The following is a 14,074-nucleotide window of genomic DNA, read 5'->3' as shown; positions in this document are numbered from 1 at the left end:
GAGCCAAAGACTTCAGGATGGCATCAACTTTGGTGACATGATATAGCCCAGATCCAAGAGCCTCCAGTTCATTGATGTACCCCATCATCTGAAGACAATGGTCATGAACTAGCTGGTTCTTGGAAATTTGTGTGGTCATAAACTGTTTTAGGACCTTCTGACGAGTAGAACAATTCTACTCCTCATACAGTGTCCTTAGACTATCCAAGATATCTTTGGATAGTTCAATCTGATCGAATTATCGCTGTATCTGATTGTCTAAGGAGGCTATGATATAGCACCGGGCAAGAGAGTTTTTCTCCTCCCATTCTTGATATTCCCTCCTGCGGGTCTCAAAAGCCCTATCACCCGGATGATCCGGAGTAGGGTTGTTAGCAACCTTGTCCAATTTCTTGAACGTCAGGACCAGAATAAGGTTACGATTACCAGTAAGCATAATTTGGGCCCTTAAGCTTATTGTCATCCAACAGTTTAGCAAACTGTCTGTTTGCCATTTCTGATAAAGGCAAAGCAAATATTAGTCCACAACCTAATTTGATTCATGTTATCCACATAGATATGGATTTTAATCTATGTTCCATTTTCATTTGTTCATCTCTGAGTTTTCCCTCCTATCTCAATGACGGAGACTATGAACAATGTCTCTGAAAATGTGGGAAACCACATAGGGTGCATGGAGCCAACTGTTTCAGCCGCATAACCCCAACACCTTCTATGAAGGATCACATCCACTCATCTCATGAACTTTCCCTTTAACATGTGTCAGACAAGGTTCATTGCCATTTTAAGTTAAACCTTTGTGTCTAATGAGTGCTTACCCATCATATTCGTGAACGCCAAGGTACCGTGAGAGAGTCTTCAATTTTAGAATAAGCCCCTCCCACATCGGTCTATGACACCCCTATCATCTTATGAAACAATCCAACAGATCCAACAGCAAATGAATAGCCCAATTTTATGGTGCATTTCCTCATTACTGAAAAACCAATCTCCATGTTAATGATAGAAGGCCTTTAGATAGTTCATCATATGAATATCCCTATCACATGCACTCATATTTTAGTGGAGGGAACGAAATATTACACCCTAGTTTTATTTAGGTCAAACCAAAGTGGCTCCCATTGACTTTTTGAAAGCCAAATTTAAACGGGCCCTAAACGGCTAGGGTTCCGCACGGTTCCTCTTGGGGAAGAAGCTGATGTGGAACCCACCAAACAGGGAGATCATCCAATGATCTTATGGACACCATGGCAATGATGTGCATTCAGCCATGGTGTGCGAAAGAGCCACTATCGAAATAATCATGGGTCAAGTACTTATGGTCCATGTACGTAACACATCACACATCCATACATCACATGCCTGAAGTAAATTGATCCAATCAATTAGAATATCTGTAAAAACCTTAACTAATCAGATTAAATCAGTATCAGCCCAACAGAGCCCATAATGTTATCATATTACATTATCTAGGTAAATGGGCTATACTGCAAAAAGTAGTTCGGCCCATGTAGCTATTTTTGGGCTGATTCAGTCATTAGCATATTAAAATTAGGTTTTACAGAGGTGGGCCGAATTAAAGATTAAAGTGGGCCATCAAATCTCTGGCCTGAATCGAATTAGGGTTAGAAAAACCAATCCCATCGAACCAACAATTTGGTCCAACCAGTTTGGACCAAATTTGGTGTAAATCGGGCCAAGTTTTGGTGTCAAGTTCAAGATTTAATTCAAGAATAATGATCTAAAAATAAATTAATTCAAGATAATCAAACTATCAAGAAACTAAAATCAAAGGGCTGCACTGTGATTTTCTTGGATATCCTGCAAACCTGCAAAGAATAGTTAATCGCAGATTGCATAATCGATATCTGCAAAATCGTAGACCGCAGAACTTGTTTCTATGAAAATTTCTCCTCTGTTGCACACTCCAGCGATCTCCATATGGAAATAAAATAGAAAAACCTAATTTTTCAATTATTACATCACATCAAATTCCTATACAATTTGTCTAAGAATAAAAAAAAATATTTACAGACCAAAATTGAATAGAATAGAAATCGTAGGGTGTGCCAATCTTGGTACCATAAAGATTCGATCTCCATCACATGTGCAGCCCAAAAATTCAAGAAAAAATCACAGAAAAATTCTATAAATTTTAGAGAATAATAAAGATTTATTTTCAAAATCATCTGCCCATAATCTGGGAACCAATTCGTAGAAAAAATGCTAACTGCGCAACCTGCGCAAATCGGGTAGAACGTCTTCTACCCATTTGTGCATACTCAAATCTGTTCTAATTTGGTTCAAGACTTGAACATGGCTCTGATACCACTAAAGGGATGGGAAATCCATCATATGGATGGCCGAACCCTATAGGAAGGTTGGGCAAATTTCAAAAATTTCTTTACTCCCATCCAAGAATCTTATTCCCAATTTAGAAAACTGCATTTTCAAAATTCGTTCTTGTAACCAAACCAGACTAAATCTAAAACCAAATTAAGGGAGGGATATACCTAATACAGAATCCATGCAAGAATGCTCCTCCCAACATAGGTGTTCACGCCCAAAGAGAATACCAAATCCTTCCTCCACTAAAGATGACACAGCTTAGGGTGAGGCACGACCAGCAGGTAGTTTTTCACCAAGAACTAGTGATTCTTCAACAAGAATCGAATAGGATAGTGAGCATAGTTTCTACATTGCTTCTTCTCACAAGAAACAATATCAAGATCCAATATTGATCGAATCCAAGAACTGGAGATCGAACAGGGTGGGGCGGCAAGAATGGGAAGAAATAGAGCAGAAGGCAAGAGTAGTCTAACTGTGTTGTCTTCTCTCTGTATTCAGTGAATGTGTCTTTGGAGGTTCGCCCTGCTCTCTTATTTATAACCTTAAAGAGAAAATTTCCTAATCCCATTAGGAGTTTCCTAATCCAAATCTTTTATTTGGATCTAGACTCTTTATGTGATAAGGATAATTCCTTATCTTATCTGTAGATAAAGATTAACTTTTCTAATCAAACTAGGAGTACCTTTGATCCAAATATTTATTTGGATCAAAACTCTTTAAGTGGATAAGGATAATCCCTTATCTTGTCTGTTGATCCAAATCCCAGATCCGTCCCTATTTAACTAATCTAATTAACCCAGTCCAAAATGAGCTTTTAGGCCCATTAAGCATTCAGGCTCACTTCTACTTTAATGCTGGCTAGCTTGGCTCTCTTTGTATGGTGTGGGACCCTATCATTGATCTAAACATCAGCCACATGGGTTCAGTCTAGCCTCTATTACAAGGTCTGGCCGAATTCAATGCTGAATGCAGTGAACACCTGAGTCCATCACTATGGGCTCTTAATGGGCCCAACATTTACACTAAATGGTCCTCCAGTTCAGCCATCTTATGAAGGCCCAAGGACTGTGGGCAGATGCAAGATTAGCCCATCAGGTATAACCCTCGATGGTCTTACACTTAACCTCTCAGCCCATAATGATCAAACACTGCCCGACAAAAAGGACCTCTCCTTCAGCTGCAAGGTACAGTGCTGCACTATCTACTCACATATATATATGTATATCTCTATATAAATATATTTTGCAAAAACAAATTTCAACGGTTGAAATCAACTGTCGGCAATTTAGGTTTCCATCAAAGAGAGTGCATCCCCGATCATTCACTTTGTCCGACAAAGGGGCTGATCCTGTCACTATGATCACCCACTCAAATGAATTCTCGGACTGTCCCAACATACCCAGGTTTTGACCCTCTCTAAGGATCTCATTGATTAGCATATCAAAGACAGCCCAATCCGACACCTAGTGCAGTCATAATCGAGTCTAGGGTCAGGTATAACATTCCAGTTTTGCCCATCTATCTACAAGGTCCAGGGCAATACTGGAATTTTGGTCCAGTTCAGGGTTTCAAGAAAACCCACACTGCATGTACCTCAGGTCTCACCCTGGCAGCTGAGACAAGCCACCCCAACCAACTTGGTGGTACATCAGTGTCAGCCTTGGAAGGATAAATCTTCCCAGATCTATCCAACGGCTGTGAAGATTCTAAACTAACACGAGTCTCATATGTGTCCAGTTTAAGGGTATTACACAAAAACACACCATAATAACATGAATAAAATATGTACTTTATTCATTTACAATAAATGTCATAATGTACATCATGCTAATTGGAGCCAAAGGGCATACATTGTCTAACAGTACGAGCTGTAGCCAAACGACCAAGGGGCAATTTGATGCAAAGTATGAACACTGCGGTGTGATGCATGTCTAGTCAACATGGTGACCCATCGATAGACAGCCCAAGCTCTTAAAACATCTATAAATGGAGTGGAAAATGTCATTTTGGTTAACACACTTCACATTCTAACCAAATTGTACTCAACTTGATCCACAGAGGGAGTTGCTTAACTTGATCCTTCACGAATTGAACGCACCGAAAGCTGAGTCGATCATGAGTTCTGCAAATGGCCTCTACCAAGCAAATGTGGCCTTCAACGTGCGTGGTCACGAGGTAAGCATACAAACAGCGGCTGCTGTAGGAATTTGTCATATCAAATAAGCCCACCACATCCATGTGGTGGATATCACATACCCAAAGTACCGCAACGCTCTTAGGCAAAGTTGGATACTATAGAGAGACGTGGACGCTTTAGTCCAGGAGAATTTGGCTTTGGGCTAGCAGAATTTGGAGCTTGGACACGAAGTCATAGAGATGAGAGCCCAAGTACAAAAGAAGTGTATCGAGCAACAATCTGTAGCATTAGTAATCATATCGTCCCTTCCGCAATCCACCCCACCCTTATGTTTAGTACCTATTTGGAAATTTTAATGTTAGTAGTTGTATCATCGCTATCTGGAAATTGTAATGACAGTAGTTGTGTATTTTTTATACTTGCTCGCACTTTTGATACTTGGTCCGAAGCATCTCCGCCTCATCTGGGTATGTCCAAGGGACCTCTCCCCACCCCGTGCATGTGGTTCCGCTGCCCGACTACCCCCGCGCCCCCCCCCCTTTGGGATCATTTCTAGGAATTGCTAGAATTGCTTAGAGGCTAATTCGGTGGGTGCGGAGGGGTGCGATGGCCACCAAACCACTCCCCCTACTGCCACTAACACAATGAACATCCCAAAACCTTCTGATCGCCCATCGGCCCAATGGTCTGGACCGATGGTGGGAAATAGTGGTTCTGCAAAAGCACCGTTTTCCACCGTCGGCCTTCCTCGTTGGCCCGGGGCATCTTCGCCTCATCTGGGTACTGATAACTCTGCATTTTGATGCCTTAAGAGCATCAATTCAGGGGTATTTTTGGCCTTAGAATAGTCAAAATGTGTCCTTTTCCCAATTAAATGCAATGTTGTGGCCTCTGAGGGTCTCTATGCAAATTCTGGGGAAAACTGGAAAGTTTTCATGGCTGAAAATGCAGATTTTGGAAAGTTGGTGTGAAGTCCAGCTAAGAGAGGGGGTGTTTTGTGAAAATTTGAAAGTAGGAGGGCGCCTCCTAACTGCTAAACCCAGTTTGGCGCCCCTCCTACTGTATTAGCATGCTCTCCTCTCCTTAGCAAACCCTAGGGCGCCTTTTAACCTATTCTTTTCATCCTTGGCAAACCCTAGCCGCCCCTAATTGTTTAATCTCCACTCTCCACCTCTTCTAATCTCCACCATCCATTCTAGGGCACTCTTTTTGTAGCTTTTAAACCCTAGGGTGCCACCTAACTGCTAATCCTCACCATTCAGCCCCTAACCACTAGATCTCAGCCCTCCACTCCATCTTCTATCTCAGCCATCCACTCTAGGGTGCCACCCACCTCTTTTAATCTCCACCTTTCAGCCCTAGGTGCCTCAATCTTCACCATCTATTTCTAGGCACCCAAATCTCAGCCCTACATAATATTGGGCACCCTCTCCTTCTATTCTTAACCTTAGGATCATTCCAAAACTATCCTAACCCTCCATTAGAAACCCTAGGGGCACCCCAAACTTTGCTAAAACCCAGCTGTCGCCCCCTCTTTCTCTCTATTCCCAATTATATCCACCATTCTTTATGAAAAGGACCTCAGGGGCCCTAGAGAAGGGGCTGGTCAATTCACCCAGTCACAAGGCTAAGGTTTCTTGAGGAGTTCAAGGGTTGTAGATGGGAAGGATGCCCAATTCTTGTCAGGAGGGGTTCTTGCAAGATGTTCAACCAATCTGCAACTACTGCCACTAGATCTGATCAACTTATTTTCTTCCTTTTCTTTTCTATTATTTATATTTCTGCATTCTTTTAGAATTAATTCTTGTTCGTTTCTCTGTTTTGCAGATCTGATTTCATCTATTTCAAGGCTAAGGTGTCTCGAGGGGTTTGAGGGTTGTAGAAAGGAAGGATGCCCGATTCTTGTTAGGAGGGATTCCTGTAAGCTGTCCGGTCGATCTACAGCTACCGCCACTGGATCCGAATTCTGGATCAACTTTGTTTATTTCTTTTATTTCTTTTGTTGATTTCCGCACTTTGTTAAATTTTGAATTTTATTTATTGTTTTGTTTAATTCTGAATCATTTAAATTCAGCAATAATAGGTTTTATTTTCTTATTTTCTGCAATTCCTAATTGTATTCTCTTGTCCAGATCCAAGCACATATTAATTTTTCCCTCGCTTCCTTGTGGATGGATACAACCCGTTCTCATCCCTTTACTACATTAGTAGTTGTTTGAGAGTCGGAAGAAAATTATAAATATTAAAATTGGTGTTTCGAAATGTTTAACGATGCGCTCTGAACACACCAGGTACTTATAGGGGACCTCTCCCCACCCCGTGGAGGTGGTTCCGCCGCTCGTCTACCCCCGTGCCCCCCCCCCCCCGGGACCGCTTCTAGGAATTGTCAGAATCGCCCAGAGGCCAATTGGACAGGTGCGGAGGGGTGTAATGGCCACCAAACCCACTCCCCTATTGTCACTAACACAACGAGCATCCCAAAACCTTTCGATCACCCGATGGCCTGAGTCGACGATGGGGAACGGTGGTTCTACAAAAGCATCGTTTCCCACCGTCGACCTTCCCCGTTGGCCCGGGGCATCTTCACCTCATCTGGGTACTTATATGGGACCTCTCCCCACCTCATGGAGGTGGTTGATGAGAGTAGAATTTATCATATTTTTATCCCCAATTATTCTATCTTTTATACTAAATTAGCATCTAATTGGACTCATATCTCTTGTATTTTGGTCCAGGGTATGAAAGAAGGCATCACGAGCAAAGAAAGACAAATCGGATGATTTTTCGCAATTTCGACATCGTTCAGTGATCTGGGCCTAACTCGCGTTTCCGAACTCCGAATGGGCTGATTCAAGATTCACTGGAAAGATAAGAGAAAATCCACAACTTTCATGTTTTGAGCTTTCGCAGATTCGGCCTGCATCAAAGTCAATTCCGGGCCCGAAGTCGCGGCAAATTCATAGGAAGGCCCAATCCGCAGCTGAAGCCCAACTCGCAGAAAAGCCTGGTTGATGCCCAATTCACAGAGGAGGTCTATTACGAATCCAAGAACAAGAAACTAAGAAGAATCCTTCTAGATTTAAATTCTTGATGTAATCTTAGAGTGATAAAAGGATTGAGTTCAAGAGATAAAGAGATAGGATTAGAATTAGGATAGGACTTTCTATTTCTTGTAAAGATCAACTTCAAGAGAAAGTAAGAGACCACCCCCTCCCCTTTAATCTATATAAAGGAGGGGGTGGACCAGCTTTAGGTATCACTTGATCACTAAATCATTCAATCATTAAACTTCTTATTTGAATCAAGAAGCAAGGAGCAATCAGTCAAGAAGGGTTCAAGAAAGGTTCAAGAATTCAAGAAACTTCAAGAAGAGGAGATCTCAGCACCATGGGCGAATTCAAGAGTTCTTTCTTCCCCTTTGTTTGTTTTAATTCTTCCATTATGAACTGATTTGTTTCTTGCTAGGGCTATGGAAAGCCTAACCATGTTAATGAATATATTTTTATCTTTTTGATTTATCCAAGATTGTGATTTCTATATAGTCTATGAATCATTATGCTTAATGCAATTAAGAGCTTGGCCACCTCTTAATTGATTTGGGTTATGTGAATGAATTGAGAGAGGAATTCACATAATTGACAGAATAATTCATAGTGTGAATTGAATGGTATATAGAGATATATATACATGATTCATCTGAATTTAATGGTTTTCTTGGACCTAATGCACTTCCATCTTGAGAGCTCTACTCGAGAGATCGAAGGGTTACCTAATGAGCGTAGGTTTAGTATATCTCGAGAGAGAATATTAAATAAATTTGTGAAAATCTCAGCTTATGGGAATAACAATTAGTCTTGGATAATTGGACCCATCAATATTCATTACATTGGTTAGGTGGACCAAAAGTCCTAGCGATTTCATCATTGCATATTCGGTTAGTGATCACCTTTGTTTTCATTTTCTCTTTGTTCTAGTTTTTATTTTCAGTAGTTCTTGTTTCCTTAAATCTAAATTTCAACTGTCCAAATAATTAGGGAAGACTGTGATCCTAATACTTATTTTGTTAAATCCCCGTGGGAACGATATTATTATACTACTTGATAACTAGTGCACTTGCTAGAGTTATATATTCATAGCTATCAGTGGTTCCGCCACCCGTCTACCCTCGCCCCCCCCCCCTCCGGAACTGCTTCTAGGAATTACCTGAATCGCCCAAAGGCTGATCCGGTGGGTGCGGAGGGGTGTGATGGCTACCAAACCCACTACCCCTATTGCCACTAACACAACGAGCATCCTAAAACCTTCCGATCACCCATCAGCCCAATGGCCAGGGCCGACGGTGGGAAATGGTGGTTCTACAAAAGTACCATTTCCCACCGTCGGCTTTGCCCGTTGGCCCGGGGCATATCCTCCTCATCTGGGTACTTGTAGGGGACCTCTCCCCACCTTGAGGAGGTGGTTCAGCCGCCCGACTACCCCTGCGCCCCCCTCCGAAACTGCTTCTAGGAATTTACAGAATCGCCCGGAGGCCGATCCGACAGGTGTAGAGGGGTGCGATGGCCACCAGACCAACTTCCGCCTACTACCACTCACCCAACGAGCATCTCGACACTTTTCGATCGCCCATCGGCCCAATGAACCAAGCCAACGGTGGGAAATGGTGGTTCTACAAAAGCACTATTTCCCACCGTCGGCCTTCCCCATTGGCCAGGGCATCTCCTCCTCATTTTGGTACTTGTAGGGGACCTCTCCGCACCCCGAGGAGGTGGTTCAGCCGCCCGACTACCCCTGCACCCCCCCTCTAAAACTACTTCTAGGAATTTACAGAATCGCCCGGAGGCCGATCCAACGGGTGTAGAGGGGTGCGATGGCCACCAGACCCACCTCGTCCTACTGCCACTCACCCAACGAGCATCTCGACACCTTCCGATCACCCACCGGCCCGATGGCCCGGGCCGACGGTGGGAAAGGGTAGTTTTGCAAAAGCACTGTTTCCCACCGTCGGCCTTCCCTGTCGGCCCGAGGCATCTCCACCTCATCTGGGTACGTCCATGGGACCTCTCTCCACCCCATGCATGTAGTTCCGCTGCCCAACTACCCCCGCGTGCAAAATAGATCTTAGTTTCGGCGAAGAGATCTTAGTTCCAACATCCTTAAAGGCTTTCTTCATTATGGGCTTCAGACTTTGTTGTACGATCTGAGATTCTTCTTCCTCGCTTTTTGAGAAAGTATAAAGAGAGCAATCATAGAAAGAAAGAGCAAGTAGCAGGAGATCTCAAAAACCAAAACCCCTTTCATCTGCCAACCAAGATGTCATAGTCACGTAGTGGCTCGTAGTGCAACAACAACGGGCACAACTCCCATACTTGCTCCGTAGTTGTGGCCGCTTCTGAATCCATCGGTGGATTCATGTTGTTCAGTGTTCAAGTCACTGAGGGCTCACCAATAATACCATAAGACAGAGCCCTGGTGCTTTCAAGTATCTACTTAGATTACGGTGTCTTTTGCATCTCCCAAGCTTTTTGCTAAAACATCCAAGGCCTTGCATCCATTTGCATTTAAAGCTCCATAGATTTGCTTTTCCTAACAAAAATAATAATAAATTCATCCTCCTTTAGTTGCTACCCATCAAGATTAAGCTTCATAGTTCAGATTGATGTAACTATAACATTTAATAGAAACCATCGCTGGCTCTGACTATGGAATTGGTGTTAGAATTCAAGTTGATCTTAAGGCATGTGGGGTGCTTGGAGTGTATTGCTCCACTGTCATGTAGGTATAGAGGGGGATAGAGGAAAAACTGAACATGGGTGCATCCCTCTTCAACCTTCACAAACAAAATTTCAAGTAATTCAAGTCTCCATAGGTAATATATAGGGTAAATTTGGAGGATGATGGAATGTTAGCCATCGTTGGGTTTGAAACGTTAGGGTTTTGATGAATTAGGGTTGTTAGCACCCAATTTTTGCTTGGTCCCTTCACCCTACCTCTTTGTACTCCCCTTTTGCACTTCAAAAGTTTGAAACACAACCAGATCAACTTGAGACTTTACATGAAAAAACCCTCATTTGACACAATCCACAGGGCAAACAAGAAACCTTGATCAGACATCATCCCCAGACTTGAAAAACTATAACTTATTTACACATCAATTTTAATGACTAAACTCTAAAGATCCACCGTTCGTTACGCCAACTTTCTTTCTAACGGCCTCGATCTATGCAATATCCAAATTTCAACTCCTCCAAAATCAAATCCAACATACCCATCACTCTAAGATCACTAGGAAATAATCAACTAGCGAATCCCACCACAAATCTTCAACAACCAACCGCAAAAACATCAAGATCCCATTCGAATGGCCCTAAATGATTACCAAGATCGACCATATCTTTCTCAAATCAAAACCATCCACTTGACTCCTCCCCTTAATCCATGCCTACCCACCAAATTGTAGCTCAAAATTCCTCCTTTTGACCCACCATCAAGCCAAGATCCTATTTTAACAAATCTCATTAAAATGAAGCTTATCACCTATCATCCCAACCTCATATAGCCAATCAAACCTTACCACTGTGTTCAAAAACCCTAGCACATCAAATTTTATGATCAAACACCTCCATTTGACCGTTAAAAAAGTGAGATTCCATTTTAAGCGTTATCGTGTTGATAAACAATTAGCTAAAACCTAGACCCAAACCAAATCAGTCAATCTACACCTCTGATCAAAGATCCATCACTTCCATTAGATTCAGGATGTTCAAAAATGCCAACCCATCAAATTTCATCCCAAAGTTCCCCCGTTTGACCCTTCATTAGACAAAGATTTTATTTCAACAAATCTCGTAAACCCGAACTTGTAAGCCATAGATCTCAATCATCCCGACCCCATTTGACCAATCAAACATTACCATAGAGTTCGGAGACCTAAAAAACCCCAACACATCAAATGTCATGACCAAATTCATCTGTTTGACTGTTAAACTAGAAAGATGTCATTTCAACACACTAGATTAAATTGCCACGTCATCTGACCCAACCTGAAACCTTAAAAGGGTGATAGCTAATGTCATACCCATTCTTGACTCGTTAGAACACCTGAACCAATGAAACAAAGCCTAATAGGCTTAAAAGGCTCAAAATACCAAACAGACCCCTACTTAAAGCCAAGAAAAGATAAAACCACTTTAAAAAGTTCATCAACTTTACTTTTTTTGCCACTATCAACCCCAAATACGGGGCTGCAACGTCTGGCACGCCTCGGGCTCCCACTGGACGCACAAAACCCATGAAAACCATCCCCAAATCAAAGAAAATGTTTCACCAAACAAGTAAGCTTGACTGGGCACCTATTTCTTTGAAGAATCTTTTCTTTTTCTTGTGAAAAAACTCTATTAACTATAGCTAGACGAGTTTTAGACTTGACCCCCCTCCCATTCTCTATAAATACTGATCTAATCCGAGCTCAAAAGAGGGGGAGAAGACAGGAGAAGAGAGGGAACCTAAAGGAAATTGGAGGGAGGAAACTTGAGAGAAGTCCCTAGAGAAAGAAAAAGAGGGAGAAGGGAGGAGAGTTTCCCAACTCCTGTAACACACTCAATTTGCTTGAAACCCAAAATCCTTGAAGCCAAGCTCAAGCCCCATCCCCTGTTTCAACACCAGAAACGCCCAGGTTAGCTTCTACCTTGATCAATTTTCATTTGAAGTCCTTTTAGCTGCTGGAAAGATTGTTTCAAGGTCGAACACAAGAGGTAAGCATCTCAGATTGAGAAAAAGAGGCGAGGGTCTTAGGGAAACTAGTACCTAAGACCCGATAACATCACCTCAAATCAATTCTAGGCGAAGTTGGAAACATTTTCGCTAGATTTAAAGGGCTCTGAGCAATCTTGTTAGTTTGTGTTTTGCCGAAATCTAAGCCTGAACAACTCCCATATTGGGCTGCTACAACAGCTTAGAGAGAGGGGTGCCTAGTACCTTCCCTCTCCCCATCCTTGGAACCCAAAATCTCTTGGTTGTGTGCCTTTACCGTGAAAAACGGAGTCACTATCAAATACCTAAATCAAGTTTTTCAAACCTGAAAATGAGGGCACATTTTCTCTAAAAAATGGGTGGTGACTCCAACTCCTTTGAATCGGCCATGAGCTTCCCGGAGCTCACAAGCGTTTTTCCCCTTTTCCTTGTTTTGTTTTGAAAATTTGAAGAAGAATAAAAGGTAAAATGATATTTTTTGTCTTTTTATTAACGGACGCTAACAGTAAGGGAAGTATTAGTCAATTGTCAGAAACTGTAGGGGTAGCGTTAATCAATTTTCAAATAGTAAGGGTACACTTAGTCAATTAGCTAACCATAAGGGTATTTTAAGAAATTTACCCTTAAATCTATATCCAATACTTTTAAGAATACTAGTAATTAAGCACGTGCATTGCACGTATGATTTTTTTTCATATTAATTACTTTAATTTTAGATATACCATAATTAGGATAGAAATTAAAAATTAATAAAAGTATCAATATTGTTAAAAATAAACTTAAATACTTGTACTAAATGTGCACCTACAGAAATTTTAAATTAAAATAATAATAATAATAACAATTATTAATAATAATGATAACAATATTATTATTATTATTATTATTATTATTATTATTATTATTATTATTATTATTGCTGTTGTTGTTGTTGTTGTTGTTATTATTATTACTAGTACTACTACTATTACTAAATTTTGTATTCCATTTATGTCTTAAATAAAAATAATTTTTATTTTAACAATTATTTTTATTTAATATGATGATTATAGAACATTAGAAATTTTCTGAAATGTCTTTGACAAAACTTTGTACTTTTTTATCTTTTGTGTTTTATCTTTTTTTAAATATGTATTATTCAATTATGACATCATGAATTTCTTTGAAAAGTTGGATCATTGACCCACCATTTAAATAAGAAGATAGCTTTGCTTTCTCGGTTTTAAATTATATATTTCATCTACATTATATACATAATTTTTACTTATCACACATAATTCTTGTTTGACATAATTAATATAAAATTTTTTATATATTCTTTTGATTACTTGTACTTTTTTATTATTTTTTAAATATTTATTATTTAACTATTATATCATCGATTATTCCATTTGACCCAAACCACTAACCCACAACCCAAAAAGAAAATAGTTTGATTTTTAGGTTGACATTAAATTTTGTATTACATTTCCATTATTGATAAAATTATATCTTATGCATAATATTTATTTTTGTGATTTTTTGTATTTTCTATTTTTAAAAATTTTATTATTTGACTATGACATCATTTTATTTCTAGGTTGATTTCAATTTTGGCATTCTATTTTCATCATTTACAAAAATACTTCTTACATTTCATACTTATTTTTGTTCAGTATAATGAATATACAATATTAATGACATGCTCAATTCTTTTTTGTATTATATATTTTATTTATTTTAATTATTATTATTTAATTATGGAATTATTTATTAGAGGATTTGACCCCAGATGGTTGAATTGCTTTTTTTTTTTTGTGATGGTGGTTGAGTTGCTTACCCACCACCGAAAGGAAATAA

This window comes from Nelumbo nucifera, chromosome 5 (assembly GCF_055504915.1).
Source record: "Nelumbo nucifera cultivar China Antique chromosome 5, China Antique-T2T, whole genome shotgun sequence".
Classification (NCBI taxonomy): domain Eukaryota; kingdom Viridiplantae; phylum Streptophyta; class Magnoliopsida; order Proteales; family Nelumbonaceae; genus Nelumbo; species Nelumbo nucifera.
The sequence above is the reverse complement of the archived record's forward strand: the minus strand, read 5'-3'. Positions refer to the sequence as shown.